At 33.3% G+C, this 22854-nt stretch overlaps 1 long non-coding RNA gene across 6 annotated transcripts in view; it reads left to right on the top strand.

Moving 5' to 3' along the window:
* LOC121491448 overlaps positions 1-22854 on the top strand; it is a 178579-nt gene that overhangs the window by 106950 nt on the left and 48775 nt on the right. Inside the window, exon 2 of one of the 6 annotated variants that reach the window (XR_005987983.1) lies at positions 11091-11155. The exons of 4 other annotated variants lie outside the window; for them this stretch is intronic. This is a non-coding gene — a long non-coding RNA (uncharacterized LOC121491448). Of the gene's footprint in view, positions 1-11087; positions 11156-22854 lie in introns of all 6 variants that reach the window. One more of the 6 variants, XR_005987982.1, reaches the window with a different exon arrangement.

Below are 22854 nucleotides of genomic sequence, written 5' to 3'. Positions count from 1 at the left end.
TAGCTAGTATAAGTTGTGAATAACAAAACTTGTCTTTGTCTGTAGATGTAGCCATAGAAAGTAAAGAACATCACAGAACATTTGTGGAAAAATAGTAGGCTAGAAAAATGTGTTTCTAGGGCATGTCTTTTCATCCAAGAATTCTACTTATGAAAATGTATCCCTTGGCAGGGGAGGTGGAAGTATGTGGGATAGATTTAGCCATAAGAATATTTATGGAAGCACTATTAGTAATAGGAAAAAATGAAAATCTAAATGTCTAATAAAGGAGGATCAGTTAATAAATTTCCACATAATGGAAAACTATGTGGAAATTATAGTAATTTATTATGGAAAGATATTCATGGTATATTTTAAAGGGAAAATAAATATTGGAAAATAGGATGTATAGATTGAATCATATGAAGGTGTTTTGTAGGTAAAAAGTGGTTGAAAATTAGTAATTTACTGATAAGCTAAACTATGATATCACATTTATAAACAATAAAAGTAAAATTGAATGAATATATGCAGTGGGTGCAGATAAAGACTGAAAATATATTTGCCAAGGTTTACAATAGTTGTCTTCAAGATAATAGGCTTAAGAGGTTTATTATAGTTATTATTATAATTATTATTCTAATTTTTACTCCTCCATATTTTCACTTTTCTTTTAAAAGAATCGCTTTTCATAATGAGGAAAAACAATGAAATATACTTCATTTTGAAAAAACAACAAAAAAGAAAGAATTGGACGCCATATATTTGTATTCATTTCATTCTTTCATTCAAAAGCAGATTATTGCTTCTGCCATTATCCTGTACTCAGACTTGATTTCTCTTTTTTTGACTATAGTAAACGAACACATCCTTCATCCTAGAGTATGTATTCTAAAACACAGCCAGCAAAATGTGAGCAAAGAAGAAAAAAATACTTGATATGACGTCTAATTGACTGGCACCTCCAATTAACCAAAATGTTCTCTTCCCTAAGCAATATCAAGAATTTGGCTAACACGTACACACACACTTACATATCTGGTCGAGTTCATGTTTTGAGTCATTTTTAGATAGTTGCTAGTTGGTATAGTGCACGGCAGTGCTGGGTATCTGCTGGGAACAACCTTGAGGACAAACAATCTATTTATATTCCAAATTAGTGCACAACTGGGCTCACCGCCCATGTGAGATGGAGCCCTCTGCCCTCATATTCTTTCCTTCCACCTAGTTCTATGACTTGACTGCTTTGGGGCTTGAACATTTCAGCAGAAGCTCATCCAGCCCCATTCACACCCTCTGTGGATGCAAAAACCCAGACTTCAATTCACCCAAGACTTTTAATACCTATTCTCATCTCCCTAAGGCCATTTGCTCTCTTAGAATACTATAGATATAATACACATTTAGCCCAATATTTTATGGTCTTTATACCAACTGTTACTATCATTGGTGAGTGATAATGAAAATCGCAATTAGGGCTTTGAGAAAATGCAGGATCTTCAATCAGCAAAGAAAAATGAGATTCTCTTCACTTGACTCTTATTCATAACAAAATAGTAGATTCATAATAAGGAATTTTTTTCTGAAACAAAACGTGAACCAAAATATTTTTTCCTGTAGACTCTATGGCAGTTATCTTTCAACTACATGATCTGATTGTTTGGCACCATAAAAATTAATTAGCAGAACTCAATTATTTCACTAATTTCCACAAGAAACCCCTTTCCATCTAGCATTTCATAATTTGAGTCATCTTTATTGAAGATGTATTCACATTTTGCCGGTGTGCCTACTTGTTTTCCCCACATTCCCACCTGATATCTCTGATTTTCTGCTTGCAGGGGTTTTCTAAATTCTTCTTAATGTGTAATAATCACCTGTGAAGTTTGTTGAAAATGAAGATTAAGAAGCTTCATGTACTGAGATTTTGAGCCAGTAGGTTTGGGACAAGATGAAAACGTGTATTTTGATCAGATACCTCAGAGATTTTGATGCACTGTCATACTGGGAAAAGAATGCTTCTAGTCCTTTTACCAAATGGCCCAATGAGATTTTTTCCCCATCTTTTACCCTTTTCTTCCAAGGGCCCAATCTTTCTGGATATATACCAGATATCCTTCCTCACCCCCAATATTAAATTCTTCACCATTTTATTATGGACAACAATTTTACGATTATCTTTACTTATTTGACAGTTTCTTTGGGAACTCAGCTGCTACCCCAAGAACTGTAAGTGGCAAATTTTTTCCCAGAGAATGTTTAAACTTCTTATGTGAAGTTAAAACCGTCACTAATCAAAAAATTAAGTTATTCTAATTCAATGAGTCATTAATGTTTTGATATATTTTTTTTAACCTCAAAGGCTAATTTTAGTGAGGCTTACCGATACCCTTGACTACATCTAGGTCTTAGAAACCAAGGATTTATTTTCATGGCTTTCATCTATACTTTTTTGGTCAGTATTTAGTCCAAGAAATAAAAAGGTAATATCAGAAAAAAAAAAAGGTAATATCAGAAAACTAAACTCTCTTCTTAAGATTTTTTTAATGCATTTCAGGAAACAATAGCTGTGGCATTTTATTCCTGAAGCTACTCTTTGATGAAAAATTTTGCTCTATGGGCAAAAAATGCAGAACATGGAGTCCACCTGCTTCCAGCTCACAGCCAGAGAACCCTCTGTATTGAAGTTGAGCTACAGAGTTCTCTGTTTCCCAGGCATCAGAGATCACTGGTCCAGCTGTGATATGCAGTCTCAAAACACAAAACATCTGGAGAAATGATATGAATAGTTCATCTTTCCTTATTTATGTTTGAAAGCTGAGGCACTGTTTATGGAATGAAAAATTTGTTTAAACGAATGTCTGAACATTATGAATTCTTTGTCACACTTTATCTGGCTTCATAATTGATGTGGTGAACAAAGATCTCTCCATACATATATACATAAGCATGCAGCTGTGTGGCTATATATCCATTTTACATGTATGTATATACGTATCTATCTCTATCTGTATGTAGAGAGATTGCTATTTTTCTGTATGTACTCAGGGATATCTCTGAACCCACTAAGGCCATTGTGTTTATTTTTTCAAGATTTAAGAGTAGACTGGAAGAATGGGATAGAAGTATAACATGAAGTAATATTTATCACAAAACCATGGCTGTTAAGAAGCTTGCATTCTTTGGTAGAATGTACAATTTGAAATTAAAGTCCTATAACTCAATAATCTTCTTACAAGAAGAATGTTCTCATAAATCTATTACCCAAAATATTTTTAAAAGGCAATTCACCATTTTTAAGTCATAATTGTAAGGAAAAATCTGTGCAGAGCACTTTGGGTTAAATATGGATGAAAATATAAAGAACTATTATCATGTTACTGGGAAATTTGGGGCAGACAGCTTTGACCTGATTATTTTCTTGACCTTTCTCAATCTGATTTATCAAAGACAACTAAAAGTTCCTTGCAAACTATATTCCTAGCCTCTGAATTAATCACAATGACTTGTTTAGAAAAATATTCTGCAATCTCAGCTGTATCCTGACCAAAATTTGACATATTAGGGGTCTTATAGCTTCGGTGGTTTGGGTTCTCAGTGGTCTTTGATGCACTTTTCCTATGTGCAACATTTGGATAGTGGAGAGTTTATAATTGACTAGCCATTGACTGACTTTGAGCCAGCGAAATGCCTATTGTTATGGTGCAAGAGTTGTCTATAATCTAAATTGAGCTAAATTCTTAGCTCTCAAAGCCATTAAGCAGTATCAAAAGATTATTTTTTGAGCCTCATCAAATTTATTTATATATCTTTTCACCTGATTTAAAACATAATTGAAATAGTTCTAAGATAAAAGTCTGATTTTGATTTACTAAAAAACAAAACAAAACCAACACCTAAAATAACCACTCCTAAGTCTCCATAGGTATTTACTTCAGTATCTCATGTGACATGGGTAGTTCCAAAAATCAATTCCTTTTGCGACTTCTATTTGTGTATCCTTGTTCTCCTGTTAAACTCTAAATTAACATATTTGTGTGTATCTGTATATACGCATGTGTGTGCACATTTGTGTGAATTTACAAATGATTACTTGAGTGAATGTTAATTTATATCAATTGAACTGAAATAACATTTGGAAAATCCCATTTTGTTTCTCCATTTAAAGTTTTATTTTTAGTAATAATTACTGAATATGTTTGTGCATTAATTTATTTCACATTTGTGTATTTTATTTTGTCTCAATGATCTTTGTTACCTTAAGGCCTAGAACAATATTGGAGGCATTAAACATTTTTATGTTATATAAGTAAAGTGATTAGTAGGGAAAATGACAGCTACATCTTATAACATTATTTGCATCTTATAAGTCTTTAGTTTTGCCCTAGGAAATTCAAGTTAGGGAAACAATTTGATTTTCATTTACTGGTGGCTCTATTAATACCTAGAAATAGCAAAAGTTTGCCTTGACAACTAAAGTGCAAGCACTTTTACAAATATTTTACCTGTACATATTTTTAGGCATTTAAGTAGCTTTTAACATTGTTAAGATACACGATGTTTATATTTATATCGATATCCTAGTTAATTATGATTTTTTGAATTATCCCTTAAAAATCTACACAAAGAGGGACCAAGTCTTCCAACATTTTGTAACTTTCACATTGCTTGATATAATGCCTTATACACAGATGTTATTTAAGTAATGTCTGTTGAATTGCTCCAGCCATGGCTGAAAAGGTTAGTCAGTGGTCTTAGAGAATATACCAGCAATTAAGGAGACAGTAAGATATGTATTACAAAGATAAAAAATTAATTGAATAGTAGAAATTTTGCTTCTAGCAATGGTAGACTGGTTCATTTTAGACCAAAATTCCTTACAGCAATAGAAATAGGGGAACCTATTTTAAAAAGTCTAATTGAAGGTATCAGAGATATCAAGACAGGATTGATTTGCTAACACCCAGGAAAGAATCAATCCCTGAGTTTGCTTATAGCTGGGAAGGAACCCTAATTTAAGCCTCCTATTTCTGGACATGATGGAGTAACAGAAACTAAATTACTTATCCACCTTAAACAATCAAAATTTGAGAAATACACTATACAATGATTTTCAAGATACTGGATACCAGGCAAAAAGGTCAATAATCCTTGAGCGATGAGAAACACACAAAGCAAGCCCTACAATTGCCCAGCTTACTGTCTTGAAAGACTTTACAGGCTGTAGTACAGGAATGAGAAACTGAGGCAGAACCTTGTGGACTCCCCAAGGTAAGGAGCTGAGAGTGTAGGGAGACCAAGCCAGCTAGGGTTCAGAGAAGAATGTGAGAGAGAAGAAATCTGCAAAGTGAGAAAAACATAAATAAATGAAAACACATCCCAAGTTCATGGGTTGGAAGACTTAATATCATTAAGATGTTAATAGTACCTAAATTGATCTACAAATTCAGTGCAATCCCTATCAAAATCCCAATGAATGTTCTGCAGCAAAGTGTCCTGAATAGCCAACATGATCTTAAAAAAGAGAAAAGCTAGAGGGCTCACAATTTCTGATTTAAAACCTTTCCACAAAGCTAAAGTAATAAAAAACAGTGTGATATTGACATAAAGACAGATATATAGACCAGCGGAATAGAATAGAGAGCCCAAAGTTAAATGCTCATAAACGTATTAAAATGATTTTTGACAAAGGTGCTGAGATCTTGCAAGAGAGAAAAGACAGTCTTTTCAACAAATGATGCTAAACAGATATCCACATGCAAAAGAATTAAGATGGACCCTTACCTAATGCCACATACAAAAATTAACTCAAAGTGGATCAAAGATCTAAATGTAAGACCTTAAAAAATAAAACTTTTAGAAAAGGAAGCAGGGACAAAATCATGACATTGGATTTGGTGATGATTTCTTAGATATGACATTAAAGGCACAGACAACAGAATAAAAAATAGATAAATGAGACACCTTTAAAATTTTGTGAATCAAGAGACATTACCAACAGAGTAAAATGGCAACCCATAGAGTAAGAGAAAATATTTCAGATCATGCATCTATTCAGGCAATATCCAGATTACATGATGTAAATATATATATAAAACACTCTACATATTCTGGATATTAATATATATTATATATTATACACATATATAATAAATAACTATATTGTGTATAATATATTATATAACAAATAGAGCATAATAGCAACAAAAATAATATTTAATATTCAGAATACATAGAGAACCACCAAATCTCAAAAATAACAAAATAAGCAACTTGATTAAAAAATGAAAAAAGGATTTGAATAGATATTTTTTCAAAGAAGATAAACAACAGGCCAACAAACACATGAAGAGATGGTCATTGCTAATCATTAGATAAATGCAAGTCAGAATTGCAGTATGACACCACCTCACACCCGTCAGGATAGCTAGTATCAAAAATAAAACGAAGATAACAAGGGTTGATGAGGATGTGGAGAAATTGGAACCCTGTGCCCTGAAGGGAATGTAAAATGGTATAGTCCCTAAGGAAAACAACATGACAGTCCTTAAAAATTCAACTATTCTGTATGTTGGTAAATTGAACACCAATAAAAAATAAATTTATTAAAAAAAAATCAAAAATAGAATTATCATATGATCCAGCAATTCAGCTTCTATGTATATACACCCCAAAAATTGTATCCTATGTTCACAGCAGCATTATTCACACAAGCTTAAACATGGAAGCAATCAAGCATCTATCAGTGAATAAATACATAAGCAGAAGTGGGACATACCAAAAATAGAATGTTACTCAGCCTTGAAAAGGAAATTCTATGTAAGCTACAGCATGGAGGAAACTTGAGGACAGTGTGCTAAGTTAGATAAGTAAGTCACACACACAAAAGAAAACCCCCCAAATATTGCCTCCTTCCACTTATAGGAGATGCTCAGAATAGTCAAAATCATAGAGATAGAAAGTAGAATGATGGTTTCTAGGGTCTAGGGAGAGGGAAGAATGGGAGTTGTTTTTTCAATGGATTTGGAGCTTTAAAGATCTTAAAATATGAGAGAGCTAGGAAGATGGACAGTGGTGATAATTGCACAACATTAGGAATGAATTTAGTAATGCTAAACTATACATTTAATAATGATTAAGGTGATACATGTTATGTTATCTTTATTTTACCACAATAAAAAATTAACACACATACACGTACAGACAAGTCAATTAATATAATTCATCGTATTAATAAAAAAAGGGTAATGAAAACATGTAACTCATCTCAGACAAAAATATCTTTTTATAAAATCCAAGGTCCGTTCTTAATAAAAACTTCAGCAAAATAAGAAGAGAAACTTAGCCTGATAAAAGAGACTTGCGAAAAACCAGTAGGAAATATCATCATGCATAACGATAAAAAGACAATGATTTTGCCCTAAGATTAGGAATAAGAGAAGGATTATGGCCACTACTGTTCAACATTGTTCTGGGGCCTTTGTCTTGACTCTTCATACTCCGAATAGTGTTTTCAAAAAGTGCTCATTTTTAAAATTTGGTGAATTCAGCATATCAATTTGCTGTTTACAGATTGTGATTTTTATATCATACCTAAAGATTATTGCCTATCTGAAGGTCAAGATTCTCTTTTTTTTCTGATGGTTTTATACTTTTAACTTTTATATTTACTCCATTTTGAGTTTAATTTTGTTCATAGTGAGAGATAGGGATAAAGGTTAATTTTCTTGTAAATGTGTATCTAATTGTCCTATCATAATTTAGTTAAAAAGCTACTATTTCTCTCCTTTTCTACCTTTTTTTTTTTTTTTTTGCAATTTAGTATGACTTTATTGTTTTCTTATTTTATTTGAGTATAGTTGACTCACAATGTTACATTAGTTTCGGATTTACGTGTTAGTGATGTGACAAATTTATACGTTATGTTATATTCACCCCAAATATAGCTGCTACCTATATTAGCTACATCTCTGTCAAAATATCACCGACTGTATTCCTTATGTTCTGCTTTTGATTCCCGTGACTTACTCATTTCATAACTAGAGGCCTGTATCTCCCTCTTCCTTTCACTCATTTTTCCCAACCCTAGACCCCCTCCCTTATGGCAACCATTAGTTTGTTCTCTGTATTTATAGTTCTGATTCTATTTTTTGTTTATTATTATTTTTTTAAGATTCCATTTATGGATGGAATCATATGGCATTTGTCTTTCACAGTCTGAGTCATTTAACTCAGCGTAATCGCCTCTAGGTACATCCAGGGTGTCTCAAATGGCACAGTCTCATCCATCTTGATGGCTGGGTAAGATTCCCTTGTATAAGATTGCACACACACATTTTCCCTAACCAGTTATCTATTGATGGACACTTAGGTCACGTCCACATCTTGACTATTGTAAATACTGCTGCGGTAAACACGGGGGGGCATGGGTCTTTTCAAGTTAGCCTTTTTGTCTCCTCTGGGTAAAAACCTAATAGTGGAATTATTGATCATATGGTTTTTCTTTTTTTAATATTTTGAGGAAACTCCATACTTTTTTTTTTCCACAGGGGCTGAACTAGCTTGAATTTCCACCAGTAATGCACAAGAGTTCTTTTCTCTCACGTCCTCATCAACATGTGTTGTTTCTTGTCTTCTTGATTTTAGCTATTCTAAGAAGTACAAGGTGATACTGTGATTTTGATTTGTGTGTCCCTGATGTTTAGTAACATTTATCATCTATTCATGTGTCTGTTGGCCATCTGTATGTTTTCTTTGGAAAAAAAATCTATTCAAATCTTCTGCCCATTTTTTAATTGGATTGTCTGGGTTTTTTGATGTTGAATTATTAGAATTCTTTATATAGTTTATATACTCACCCCTTACCAGATATGTCATTTGCAAATATCTTCTCCCATTCACTAGGTTGCCTTTTTTTTCTTGACTGTTTCCTTTTCTGTGCACAATCTTTTTATTTTTATGTGGTCCCAATAGTTATTTTTGCTTTTGTTTCCCTTGCCATAGGAAACATATCCAGAAAAATATTACTATGCCCAATACCAGATAAATTATTGCCTGTGTTCTCTTCTGTTATTTTTATGGTTTTAGATCTTACATGTGGGTCTTTAGTCCATTTTGAGTTTACTTTTGTGTATGGTGTTAGGAAGTAGTCCAGTTTCATTCTTTTACATGTAGTTGTACAGTTTTCCCAACACCATTTATTGAAGGGACTGTCTTTTCTCATTAAATATTCTTGCCTCCTTTGTCATAGATTAACTGACCATATAAATATAGGTTTATTTCTGGGGTCTTTATTCTGTTCTATTGATCTATGCATCTATTTTGTGCAAGTTCCATACTGTTTTGGTTACTATGGCTTTGTAGTCTATCACAAAATCTGGAATTATGATACCTGCACCTTTGTTCTTCCTCAGGCTTACTTTGGCTATTTGGAGTCTACACAAATTATAATATTATTTTTTCTAGTTTTGTGAAAAATGCTGTTGGTATTTCGATAGGGATTTCATTCAATCTGTAGATTGATTTGGATAATATTGATATTTTGACAATATTATTTCTTCCAAATCTATGAGCATAGAATATCTTCCCATTTGTTTGTGTCATCCTCAATTTCTTTCATCAGTTTTTTATAGTTTTCCAAGTACAGATCTTTCACCTTTTTGGTTAGGTTAATACTAGGTATTTTATTCTTTTTGGTGTAATTGTAAATGGTATTGTCTTTAAAATTTCTCCTTCTGTGACTTTGTTGTTAATATATAGAATCACTATACTGAATTCATTTATTACTTCTAGTGGGTGCATTCTTTAGGATCTTCTGTGTATAGTATTTTATCTTCTGTATAAAAATTTTAGCCTTTGTTCTGTTGATGGTATTGTATGACATTAATTGATTTGTGAATATCAAACCATCCTTGCATCCTGGGAGTAAATTTCACCTGATTGTGGTGAATGATCTTTGAAATCTATTGTTGTATGTGGTTTGCTAATATTTTGTTGAGGATTTTTGCATTTATATTCAACAGGGATATTGGCCCTATAGCTTGTGTGTGTGTGTGTATGTGTGTGTGTGTGTGTGTGTGTTGTCTTTGGTTTTGGTATTAGGGAAATGCTGGCCTTGTAGAAGCTTTCCTTCCTCTTCTATTTTTTTGAATAGTTAGTGGAGAATAGGTATTAACTCTTCTTTAAATGTCTGGTAGAGCTCATCTGTGAAGCTATCTGGTCCTGAATTTGTATTTTCTGGTAGTTTTTGGATTACCAATCCAATTTCATTACTTGCAATCAGTCCAGATTTTCTGTCTTCCTGGTTCAGTCTCAGAAGATTGTATGTTTTTAGGAATTTCTCCATTTCTTCTAGGTTGTAATATGGCTTTGTTTCTGAGTACTATTCTATAGGTAATCTCAATTGACTAACACTACACACCTATTAGAACTGCAAAAAAGCAAAGGAAAACATGAAATGCCAAGTGCTGATAAGGATGTAAAACCATAGGAATTTTATAAGTAGCTGGTGGGAGTATAATATGTATAGGAGAAATGTACATTATGCATAAATGCACAGTATAATATGTACTATGAAAAACTTGGCAATTTTTTATGAAGTTAAATATAGATTTATAATGTTACCCATAGTTTTTGCTTGTAGTTGATCATCTAGGAGAAAAAAATAGCTTATTATCACAAAAAAATACCTGAATATTAGTGGTTGCTGTAATTGCCAAGCATTGGAAACAATTCAGATGCCTCTCAAGTGGTAAATGTATAAAGACACTGTGGTGTATCCATGCAGTTGAATACTATTTAGCAAGAAAATGGAACAAAATATTGATTCACACAAGAGTGGAGGATTCTTTAATCAGTGAAGAAGTGAAAACAAAAAATTTACAAATTATATAATTTTATTGGTATGGCATTCTGGAGAAGGCAAAATTTATTAAATTATAGAGCAGCGATTTCTAGGAGTTGGGTTACAAAGGAGTAGTTGGGGGAAAATTGGGAGTGATAGAGCTGTTCTATATTACAATGGTATTGAATAAAACTTTATGCATTTATCAAATGTGTAAAACCATCACAGTTTTCTAAATAATTACACCATTTTATATTCCCACCAGCAGTATATAAGAAGTTTCTGATTTCCTGATATCCTCATGGTGCTTATTATCAGATTGTAGCCATCCTAGTGAGTATGAATTGGTATTTCATTGTGGTTTTGATTTGCATTTTCTTGATGATTAATGCTGTTGGAAATATTTTTATGTGTTTATTGTCATTTGTACCTATAAGAGGTTTGTGTTCTTGAGTGACTAACAAATCTTATTGTCTTTCCTATAAATATACTTTACTATCATGATATTAAAGACTTTGTAAGAAAAAAACTGAATTATCATTCTGATCACCATACTCTTCCAAAAAATTACTAGACAAGATTTCAAGATTAAAGGCTAATTTAGGGGAAACTGTTTATAAAAGCATCCAATCACATCAAGAAATGGAGAAAGCCTTTAAATGAGAGCAGAAGGAATGGAGAAAATAATACCATTAGCATTCAGAACTTTATATTAAGACACAAACTGTAATGTTTCAATAATATGGAAGGGATTTAAATGATCAAAGACACATTTTCAAATGCTAATAATTATTCCTTGAAATAATATTTATTAGTTTATCAGTATATATGGAGTAGCTAGGATCTCAATTTTTGTTGACATTTTAATAGATTATTACACAAAGGTTAACAGAAGTGTGCTTCATGTTGGTTATTAAGAGTTTATTTGCATATTGTACACTTTCTAATAATGCCTCCTATTGACAGTAGAAATTTTTTTCAAAGCAACATTTAGAAACTTTATCTTCAGCTTTTAATAGACAGAAAAAATCAATAAGCCACTCAAGTCATTTAATATTCTCAGTCCTCCCAATTCAGACCAAAGGATGAAAGGAAAATCAGATAATACTGAAAAAAAGTTATTATCAAATTCTTATTTCCCCTGTGTAAATAGAAAGTTCAAGTCACCTAGAGAGACGGTTCTAGTATAGACAGATTCTAATGTGTTCAGGTCACTTTTCCAGCTGCTTAAAGGAATAAATAATTCTGATAAATGGAGGTCAGCTTTAAAAAGATTAAGTAAACAATGATATAAAGCATATATTGAGGTGTCTAGTGGGATCAATTTTTTTTTTTTTGAAAAAAGGAAAAGCAGGTAGAAGGTTGTTTAAGGTTAATAGTAAAGCAGTAAAATGTTTTCTGGAATCACCATGACAAATACTTTATCACTATTTGTGATTAAAATGAGTGTATCCTAAAAAGCTGCACAATGCCTTACAGGTATCTTTGAGTTGGAAACTTTCATGCTTCTGGGTATATCTTGCAAGCATGTGTTGGGACCAGGGTCCTCTCAGCTGCCTCCAAAGTTCAAAGTTTTCCTTTCATAATCTACAAATACCTCATGGAAATCAATAGACATCCAAATGAGTGGGGACGTTTTTGAGATTTTTTTTTTTTTCTGAAGCATCTTTTGATAACAAATAGCAATGATTTCTTTAATTTACTTTGAAACCTATCTGTATATCTTTTGGTGATGCAGTTAATGTTCAACTAGAATATAAACGAGCTGAGATAGTTCTCTTAAGGCCAAAGAAATAATTTCATTGAAGAAGGAAAAAAGACAAAGCCTCCTTCATTAAACAGATGGGAATATTTCTCTCAAAGTCTTAAGTACTTTAATTAGAAACATAACAATTAAAATGGGTTAATTTATTCATTTATTTTTTTCAACGATATTGCTAACTCCTTACTATGTTTCAGGCATTACTCTAAGTGCTGTGGATACAGTATTAAACAAATTAAAAGACTCTACCCTCATAGAGTTTATGTTTTAACAAGGAAAAAAACAAAAGTATCGTGTTACATAGTGATAGGTGCATAGATGTTACAGGAAAGTAAAGCCGTCAAGACAGAGAGCTAGATGGGGCTAGATAGTCTCTCACCATAAATATTTACTTAATGTTTAATCCCAGTCTTTCTGAAACTATCCACAAAACAATGGATGTTGACATAGGTCAAAGGTGAATAGTAAAGGTAATATAATCATTTATTTTTAGAAGCATTTGCTGAATGTGCCCATGTTTAATTATTGTTTATGGGTCTAAAATTTATCAGCCAATAACTACTAAAATTTTGTTCAAGAAAGATGAAGGCAAGATGTCAAGTGGCTAGTGAAATAACCTTTATGATGTTTATTGTCTATTTTTTTCTAACTTAATAAAGTAAAAATAATGAGTTTTTTTCTCAAATAGTTTAGTCTGAGTGGTTTTCTTTTAAAATATTTTTATTGTGAAATATAATAGAGAGGAACATCTTAAAGCATAAATATTTATCTTAAATTATTGAAAAGAAAACACCCTTGAAAACAATTAGGTAAAGAAATAGATTGCTAGCCTCCCGGAAGTTTCTCATGTACCATAATCCCTTCAATCCCTGAGTTGACCAGTATACCGATTACATGATTTCACTACATTAGTAAAAATTCCTATATAATAGAATTAATTTGCCCTAGTGTTATCAGAAATTTTAAAATTTGCCATTCTGAGAACTATGTAGGAGATTGCATTAACTATAGAGCAATTTGCACACTGATATCATTATACATTTTAATTTCCTAGTCCATAAATCTTTCATGTTTCTCAAATTGTTTTGACTTCTTTTATATTTCTTAACAAAATTTTGAAGTTGTCCCCCAAGGTATTTTACACATCTTGTGTTAGGTGTGTTTCAAGGTACTTTATACTCTTGAAATTGTCATAATTAGCATTCTCTTTTTTGAAGCCCTCTAATTAATTGCCAGTTTATAAAAATAAAATTTATTTTTGTACATTACTGTCGTATCCAGAATACTTGTAGAAATTTCTTAAAATGTTATGGTTTGTTTTTAGAATCTTTTGAGTTTTCTATATACAAATATCTTTGGTGAAAGTTTTCTTTGTTCTTTTAATCCTTAGCTATTTATATAGTATGTATGCGTGCATGTTTGTCTTACTGCACTGGTTAGAACCGTTAATGCAATTTTGCATAGAGTAGCAATAAATGCATACTTTTCTCGTTCTCAAATTTCAAAGGAACAGTGTTTAGTATTTACCATTAAACTGTTGTAGGCTTATAGATAATAATCATCAGATTAGGATTCTCTTTTTTTTTCCCACTTTGCTAAGGGTTTTTATTTTTAGTATAGTGAATTTTATTAATTGCTTTGTCAAACTCAATGAGCACATTGTCTTATAGGCTTTAATTATTTACATTATATTAATTTAATTTTTTATGTTAGAAAGCTTGCATTCATAGGAAAAAAACAATTTGCTCATGATACTATCCTTTTTAGATATTGTTACACTCAAATTGCTAAAATTTAGTTTATTAGTAACAGAGGCTTCTCATATTTCTTTTAAGCATTGTTATTGGGTTTTGATATTAAGGTTATTGTAACCTCATAAAATGTGTTGGGCAATGTATCCTCATTTTCTATAAGCGTAAAAATATTTTTCCATTTATATTAGGTAGAAATCACTAGTGAAACCATCTGGGTCTATTTTTTTCCCTAGTAGTAAGGTTTTAATTAAAAATAAAATTAATTTAAAACTGATAGGGCAAATAAAATGTTCTATTTCTTCTTGCGTCACTTTTAGTAAGTAATTCTCCAAGAATTTCTTAATTTCATTACATTGTCATATTTTTGGCATAAAGTTTATAATATTTATTCATCACTTTTTAGTGCCTGAAGTATCTGTTATAATGTTTTCATTATTTTTTAAAATTCTCTTTTAATTATTTATGTGTCTGTGGTATTGTTATTTCTCCTCTTTAACTTGTGATTTTGTTATTTGGGTCCTCTCTCTTTTCTTGGTGAGTCTGGCTTGAGGTTTATCAATTTTGTTGATCATTTCAAAGAACCAGCTCCTGACTTTATTTATTTATTTCTACTTTTATTTATATTCTACTGTTTTCTTAGTTGTTTTTTTTTTTTAGGTTTTTATCTTAAATCCAATTAGTTAACATACAGTATTGTATTAGTTTCAGGTGTACAATATGATGATTTAACTATTTCATACATAACCCTGCGCTCATCAGGACAAGGGCAGTCCTTAATCCCCATCACCTATTTAACCTATCCCCCCACCCACCTCTCCTCTGGTAACCATCAATTTGTTCTCTGTAATTAAGAGTCTGTTTCTTGATTTGCTGGCTCAGTGCAAATTTTGCTAAAGCAGTTCGTGTGCCCCTAATAGCCACTGGAGCACAGCTGCTGCCCTGCACGGTGCCCTGCCCTCCCCCCTGCCAGCTGCCTTCATGTGCTCCCAGTCCACTAAGACAGACTGAGAGTAGTGACATCCAAGTAACAATAAACATGCTTATTACCCAGTATTGGTTACTATTTCCCATTTCCCATTAGAAGTAAGTCTCCTTAGGAAAAATGGCTGATTCCAGGGCCTGCCTGAGTGGGGAGAATCAAGATGAACTGAAATAATTTTTAATGCCGGGAAGTAAGTACTTTAAAATGAAAAATTGTGTCGAAAGCACACAGATACTAACTTGAAGGAGCTCTCACTGATCAAATCTGGAACAATTTGAGCATTAAAATAGATATTTATAATAATGGATTGTAATCATTGGAATAAAACAGGAATCCACAAGATCACACTAAAATAAATTAATCATAGCTCTACCTTACAAAAAAAATAAACTAATAAAACTAATATAATAAACTAATACTAATAAACTAATACAACTAATAAAAAATACTATTATTTCAATAACACAGCTAAAGAAATTGAAGCAAACTGAGACTTGGGAAGGTTAATCAACTTTCTCATTGTCACTGAACTAATAAGTATTATATAAAGGTCATAAACCCAAATTTGCCTGACTTAAGAATCCAAATTCTTAACCAGTACATTTAGTCTTTCATTTCTGATTTTTGGACTTTCAAACCAAATGACCTCCTGGACTAATTGCTGGCATTCTCTGGGGCCTTGGCAACCAGCCTGGTAATTGTAATCACGTAATGGAGTCCCGAGTCCAGTAGCTACCCTCATAGCTAAAACCACTTTTTATCTTTTCCTGAAACTTTCCTTAACCTTCTACTCTTTGCACAACTTCCCCAGCTTCTGAAACAAACGTTGTGAGTGAATGAACATTCAAACTCATAAAATTGTCCCAGGTTGGTTTTTGTTTTTAGGGATTAGAATTACCGCCAATGTGATTTTTAAAAAACTTCAGTTAAACAAAACCTTTTTTTTTTTAATAGACTTTATTTTTTTTTAATTTTTATTTATTTATGATAGTCGCACAGAGAGAGAGAGAGAGAGAGAGGCAGAGACACAGGCAGAGGGAGAAGCAGGCTCCATGCACCGGGAGCCCGACGTGGGATTCGATCCCGGGTCTCCAGGATCGCGCCCTGGGCCAAAGGCAGGTGCTAAACCACTGCGCCACCCAGGGATCCCAACAAAACCTTTTTTTGGGGAGTGGGAGGACTCAGTTTAGCAGACACAAATTCATACCCTACTGCCCCTTGGTTCTAAAAGAGTAAAACCAGCCAGCAACTCAGATGACAGACTATATTTTGCAACAGACTCTCGACTGGCTTTGTATAAGATACCAGATGCCAGCCAATGCAACCTTCCCTACCGTCTCTTATGCTAGAACTTTCCTTTCTAATTACGGTAAAAGGTTTGCAGGCATTGAAAAATTAAAAATAAAATCAGGCTTGTTCAAAACAGGTTCACTCTTGAAATAGGGCAAATTAGATGTAGTCTGGGTTTTTAATACCATTTGACTGGCTGGCTAGCTAAGAATTGGCTCCCACACAGCACAATAGCACTGAGATTTAAGAAAAGGTCTTTTAGTTTGACCACATGATCCTATAACCACCAGTTGACACATAGCCACATGCCCTTCTCTGTACCACAATTTGGCAATAGCCTATATTTTGTGCTCTGAAATATTGAAATTCTAAGCCAAATATGTGAGAGAATTAATCATGGATTTTGTTTCTCTTTGACTTCATACATTAAAGGTAAAGTTGTGAATGTTAATAAGCACAATTATGGGTTTTGGCACGCAACACTAATGATACTGTATCGTATGCCTAGTTTCATCACATTACAAGGTAGAATTCTTAGCCAAAACCCATCAGGACTGGGTTAAGAACCTGTAGGGGGTGGGGACACAGGAATTTGCCAACCCTCTTTTCTTCTGTCCCTCTTTTCAGTTACTTAAAGATTATCCTTAAAGGAAATATTTATTATCTATTTATTATTATTCACAGTGAAAAAGCAAAATAATTGCAATGCAAATGATATATAAATCACAAATCAAATATAATGCTTCCATAGAAGGTCCAATTTGAACATAAACGATGCATAAATTAGGATGTACTGTTTATGGGTTACACAGAAACCTTTGACTTTTAGTCTGAACCTGAATACTAGAAAGTAACTGCCTTAACTAAGTGTGACTTATAAATTAAAGTGATATGCTTTCTTCAGACCTGATGGGCAGGCCGGAGATAAGAGTCTTAGATGATTTCTATCTCTTTTGTTTCTGTTTATCTCCTGAGAGGATGCTTTCATATGCCAACTAGGAATCCTTACTGTGCAAGTGCTCCTTATCTGTAACCACAGCAATGCTCTTCCTTAATTAGGTATTTTAGCCCCATTTCTATCTCAGCTGCCACGGCTACCATCACCTTCAACATTATCATCAATTCATATTGAGTGCTCCTTAAATGATAAATACTAAGTTAAACCAAAGCATTCCACACGTAAACAAAAAAGACAGCAAAATGTCTCAGAAAATCAGAGAAGTATGGGTTTTTATGGTTCCCCCCACCACCAAAGAAGACTCTATAAATTATGTAGTCCAAATCTTTTTTTTGCTGTAACTTGCTTACGTCTTCATCTAGATTTTATGGGAAGTCTAACATCACTCTGCTAATATGTCTGAGGAGTTTTGATAGAGGGTCTTCTCCACCTGAGATTTCCTGCTCCCATTCAGTTGTTGCTCACCACCCTGCCTCCCTCCACCTCCTGCATTTCCCATCCCTTGCATTGTTACAGTGCACCTTGATAGACTTTGCTTCAAGCTCAGTCTGTCACTTCCTCCAAAGTACCTCAAGACCAAAACAGATTTTTACTAAGAGTAAGTGTGTGTGTGTGTGTGTGTGTGTAGATGTTCAGCACATAAAAGCAACAACAAAACAACTTAAAATTAAATATTATTAATCTTCTAAATTCATTAAAGTCTCGACAGTACCTTCCACTAGGAATGTCTTTGTAGACTGTTCCTTCTTAGACCCTGGTCTCCTACTATCTTCTGCTTTCGTCTTCCTTTCTCACCTTTCCTCATCTCTCTAGCTTCTTACCATATCCCCTATTTGCCCTTCCCTTCTTAGGTTGCCAAACACTTAAAATTTTATATATCATAGAGTGTTATTTTGTTGCTGTTGTTGTTATGTCCCCGTATCTTCCAGACTATGTTTGGCGTATGTCTAACGATATCTTTTATTGTGGTAAAATATATATAATACAAAATTTCCTATCTTAACCACTTTCAAGTGTACACTATAGTGATACTAAGTATATTCATATTGTGCAACCAGGATTAGTGTTGTTTATAATCAAATGACCGAAAGGTGATGATTCTGTTAAGAAAAAAAAAAAAACCCTAAACTATTCTAAGATAGTGTTTTTGTGGAGGTTTTTTAAAAGATTTATTTATTTGATAGAGAGTGCTAGCAGGGAGAAAGACAGAGGGAGAGGGAGAGGAGAGAGAGAATCTGAAGCAGATTCTCCACTGGGCACAGAGCCCAATACAGGCTCTTCGTTTCGAAATGCAACATGACTGCCTTACATTGGCCTATCTGTCACTTAGAAAAAACTGGCAAATTTTATGGATTGTTATATCCTCCTAAAAAAAGAATTAATTATGTAAAACATGACCAATAATGTATATTATATATATAAATATAAAATATATAAAAATATATATAAACTTCATATATATGAGCTTTATATATATGTAAACTTTATATATATTAACATATATATATATGTAAACTTTTGTGGACAAAGGAACAATGGAGGGAAGTTTATATTGCATATTACATGCCATACTTCCCCTCACATTGTCTAAATACTTCTTTTACCAACATTTAAATTCCTATGTCAACTACTACTTCCTTTCTTGTTCCTTCAACTTACACTTTCTTCTCTCGGTCTTTGTCCCTTCAGATTCTCTCCCCTTCCCTGTTGTCTGTATCTGCTCTTCTTCTCTTCCTCTTACAGGATCTGATCTTTTTTTCCAAGTCTTCCTATCCTTTTTATGCAGATCAATTTAATATACTAATGTACTGTGGGTTTCTTCAATTTGAGTCAACACTCATCACCGTGCTCAGCATAATAAGGGACCTTTATTTTTCTAAGTTAGTGGCAAGGGATTATAAATTCTGACAATATTTTTAGATTTAACATTTATTAAATGAGAATGCATCAAAAGTTCAAATGCGCATAACGTCTATCCTAGCCATTACCTTAGGAATTTATTTGTAAATATATTTGCACACATAATGTATGTATAAAGTTAGCTATTGTAGCATTGTTTTTTAATAGATAAAGGTAGGGGAAAACCTGACAGCCCATTAAAAAGGGACAACTTAATAATGTACATTTATACACTAGAATATCATTCAAGTGACATAAAATATTCATGAAAAAAATTATATTGAAGTGATAAGATTTCTATGGTATACTAGTAAGTGAGAAATCAAGTCACAGAAGAAGAGTTTACAGAGTATACGACCATTTGAAAATATATGTGTGTGTGTGTGTGTGTGTGTGTGTGTGTGTATCAATTTTTGTTTTTATTTACACAAAAGTCTCTGGAATACTAAGCAGAAAATAACAATGGTATAGAGATGAAAGCTTGTTGGACCCTGTTTGGGATGGATGAGATTCATATGTAGAAAACTCTGTGCCTTAAAAACAGAAAACACATTTTAGTTTCTTCCAGTACTAATGGAAAAAGTGACTATGGGATAGCATTTAAAGATAATAAAAATTAATGCATCCAAACTTTTTATGAAACCAATATATCACATCAAAGCCTAAAAATGCATAAAAAGAATAGTGCACATTGTGAATATCCCTTATGAATATCAAAGTAAATGCTGAATAATGTATTATTAGGAAGAATCTAACAGTATATGAAAATGATATATTCTCCTGACCAAGTGGGGCTTATTCCAGGGATGCAGCAATATTGCTCCGTGTCGGTAGATTAAAAGGGGAAAAAAAATAAGCATCTTTATAGGTGCTGACAAGGCATTTGACAAAATTCTACATCAACTCTTGACTTAAAAAAGAGCCAAGAGCCAGGCTCAGTCAGTTAAGTGCCTGACTCTCTATCTCTGCTGAGGTCTTGATCTAAGGGTCCTTAATTCAAGCCCCACATTGGGCTCCATGCTGGGCTGGAGCATATATCAAAAAATAATAATAATGGGGGTGTCTGGGTGGCTCAGTCAGTTAAGCATCTGTCTTAGGCTCAGGTGGTAGTTCTGGGATCCTGGGATCGAGCCCCACATCAGGCTCTCTGCTCAGCGGGGAGCCTACTTCTTCCTCTTTCTCTGCCTGCCACTCCTTCTGCTTTTGCTCCCTCTCTCTGTCAAATAAGTGAATAGAGTCATCATCGTCATCATCATCATCATCATCATCATCATCATCAATAATTAAAAAGATCCACGGATAAGAAAAGAAATACACAAATATTTTAAATAAAATAAGGATTAATACTTCCTAACAAAATGGGAATTGACTCATGTATTTCAACTCTAAGAGCAATATCCTGCCTATGAGACACTAGATGCATGACCAGTATATTCCAGAACACCAACATGTCACGTATCGCTACTGTTATTTACCACTGTTCTAGTAGTAGCAGCCATTGTAATGAAGGAGGAAAATAGAGGTAAAAGTAATTTAAACTGGAAAGTAGAATGTAAAATTATCTTTTTTTTTTTTTATGAGAAGCAGGGAAGGGGAAAAGGGACAGGGGGATAGGGAAAGAGAATCTTTTTTTTTTTTTTTCTTGAAGATTTCATTTGCTTATTCATGAGAGACACAGAGAGGGAAAGACAGAGACACAGGCAGAGGGAGAAGCAGGCTCCATGTAGGGAGCCCGATGTGGGACTTGATCCTGGGCCTCCAGGATCACACCCTGAGCTGAAGGCAGGCACTTAACCACTGAGCCACCCGGGCTTTCCTGGAAAAGAGAATCTTAAGCAAGCTTCATGCCCAGTGCAGAGCTCAATGCAGGGCTCAGTGTCACAACCCTGAGATCATGACCTGAACTGAAATCAAGAGTCAGATACTTACCCAACTGAGCCATCCAGGTACCCTAAAATTATCATTTTTAATGTTCTGACTGTACACATGAAAAATCCTTAAAGACTCGACTGAATGATCTATTCCAAACAATAAGATAATACAGAAAAGTGGAAGAGTCTAATATGCCAAATCCAGGATCTTCTTATGTAGAAACAGCAACAAATTACAAAATATCATGGAAGAAAAAAAATCCCAACTACAATAGCAAAATAGTAACAATAAGAGATTATAGGGAAAAAACAAGCAAATAGAATCTATAATTTTGTATTCCAAAGAAGAAAACATTAACATTGAGGGGCAAAAAGAAGGCTTTAACAACCAGAAAAGATGGATTTATTCAATAATATGTGTCTTTTTTGGCCAAATGGGTACAGATCATTGTACTCTTGCATGCTCTCTGGTCTCTTACACCTTAGAAGAACTGTGGTCTCTAATTCTCTCTTTCAGCAGACATTTGCCTTCTGCACTTATTTAATCACTGTATAACTCCTCTTTACCCTTGCATTTTCTTATCAGATCCTTCTTGATTCACCCTATCCTCCGCCCCATCCCCCTGCCTCTTTCTACCTTGGAATAGAAAACGGGCCTCAAAATTTTTATTAAGTCAACTCTTCAGAAAACCAAAGTACATTATTCAATACTACAAGTAAAATGTAAAGGTGTCGGTGACTGTTGTGTTACAGATACAGTCAGACCAAGACAGGACCAAGCACAAGCAAAACTATATTTGGAGAAAAAAAAAATTGTGAAACACACACACACACAAACATGCAGAGAGGGACTTTCTCTCAATTACGTCTCATTTAGCACCAAAACCAATTTACTCTTGGGTATTACTTTCTGTTTTAACTCTTCCAGAAGTCCTTAAACCCATTTCACTTCCGAATAGAATCCCCCAGGAAAAAGATATGAACTTAAATCAGCTTTCTTTTATCCAATCACTTTCTGAATTTCTCCATTAAGTTTTACTACATCGCATAAATCCAGATGTCTCCAACAAAGTTGTTTCTGCTCCCATTGACCTCAAAGACCTCAAATTCCCTGTAAAGATGGCCTCCTTTTTATGGTGCTTTAGTGTCCTAGGATAGAAAACCTTTATTTAAGTAAATAACTTAATGCGGAAGTATCTAATGTTATTGCACATTAAGAGTCCTTCTAAACATTATATAATATTTATCTCCATTGAGACTTAACAAATATTTATTCCTTATCTACAATGCCAGACATTGAAGAAAAGACTCTGAAAAAAAATTCCTAAGCCTAGCTGTTTCCAAAGATTTCAATATTTCATATAATATAGAAAAAAACATAAAGAAATTTTTGTCTGACACTGTTTTTATTTGAATTTTAAATTAATGATCCCATCCTTTTATGGAGGTTCATCAAATGGTCCCTTGGAGGTAGACATATTATATTCCTAATCATTTCTACTATGGAATAGTTAAG

Source organism: Vulpes lagopus, chromosome 5, assembly GCF_018345385.1.
Source record: "Vulpes lagopus strain Blue_001 chromosome 5, ASM1834538v1, whole genome shotgun sequence".
Classification (NCBI taxonomy): domain Eukaryota; kingdom Metazoa; phylum Chordata; class Mammalia; order Carnivora; family Canidae; genus Vulpes; species Vulpes lagopus.
Note: the sequence above shows the minus strand (reverse complement) of the source record. Positions and strands in the feature narration are given on the sequence as shown.